This window comes from Morone saxatilis, unplaced genomic scaffold (assembly GCF_004916995.1).
Source record: "Morone saxatilis isolate NCDOM2014 unplaced genomic scaffold, NCSU_SB_2.0 Contig20, whole genome shotgun sequence".
NCBI classification, from domain to species: Eukaryota; Metazoa; Chordata; class Actinopteri; family Moronidae; genus Morone; species Morone saxatilis.
In genome coordinates, this window is record NW_023339763.1 from 18,909,233 (window position 1) to 18,910,761 (window position 1,529).

The window sequence follows — 1,529 nt, forward strand, 5'->3', positions numbered from 1 at the left end:
CTTTAATGAATATGACTTTAGAGCACAAATTATATTGATTATGAGAAAATACAGAAAGTGGTAAATTATTCAAATTACTTGAACAACTTTTGAAACTCAGCTCATTATGAAATGTTTCATCATTATTAGTTTATAACTTTTATTGAGTTCAATTTTATTTCATCATAGATATTTTTTATTTCCCTTTAAACAGGAACCTGATGATCATTCTGCTGTTTTCTTAAAATCTAATTTCATTAAAACCAAGACTTATCTTTTTTCTGATTCCACCTCATAAAATAAAATTGCTGTTTTTCTGATGTTTTTATACTATGTTGAAAGTGCATGTTCCGTTATATGAGCAAAGTTGCAGACGTTTGCTAACCAATCAATTTCCAGTCCGGGAAGTCCCTGCATCATCAAAAATGGCAGAAAGTGAACTTACAGTAGATGCAAGAAGGCTTAATTGAAAATAAAGTGCTCATAATAGTGCTGTAGTCCTCCTCCCCCTCACGTTTCTGCCTGTCCCCCTTCCTCTCTCTCTTTTGTTTACTACCACCTTCCTTTACTTGTAATTGTGAGCACATTTATCATCAGGTCAATCAATTTGAGCCTTTTATTCAAGTGTAGCCTCTTCTCAGATGTTCATCCCTCCTCAGCTCTCTTTCCAAAATCTGCCTCTCGTTTTTCCCCACTGGCTGGACCTTAATTCATTTATTTTCATAACGCCAACCAAACCTTTCATTAAATTAAAAGGACACCTGAAATTGAAGCCATCAACCTACAAGAAGTAAGGATTCTTAGATTTTCTTATTTCTTTGCATGTGTGATCAGGAGCTTGCTGGGTTTCAAAGCGCATTGTGTGTATCACATGTGATATGACCAGAAACCAATAAAGCAGATACCAGAATTATTAATATAATAATAATATTAATGATAAGAAAATCTGCCTGTGAATACGACCCTGGATAAGAATGTCCATTGTTATTTGTAGAAGTACAGCATGACCTCTTTCAGTGTAAACTATAGTAATGTTTGTATTTTCTTAGTGTTTTTCCATATTTGAACTATTTACGATGATGAAGGCTCAGAGGAGTTTTATCTGACAATGATTTATGCAGTAGGAAGCAAAGTTTTTTGTGAGTGATGCAAAAACTACCAAATGTTGCTTTCTCCTGCAGTATTCTCTCTCTCTGTGTATCCCATTGAGCTTTCTGATTAACATTAATCACTGCATTTATTTCCCCTCAGAATAAACAATCATTTCTTCTTTTGTTTCCACAAACCTTCGTCATACTGCACTGTGTCATGATTTATGTAGCCAGAGCAATGAGACACCTGTTTCATTGCAGTTGGACTGTGTTCAGTTTTCGTAAGAACAGGGAGACAGCAGCTCTCACACAGATTGAATTGAAGGAGCTAAATGTGTTTAACAGTTTATTTGGTTAGTGCATAAAATAAATCCAATTCTGCTGCTCAGCAAGTAGAGATCAGGTACAAAGTATTTGCTGGAAAAGATGGAGGAAGATATGTCAAGTTCTATCTTATTA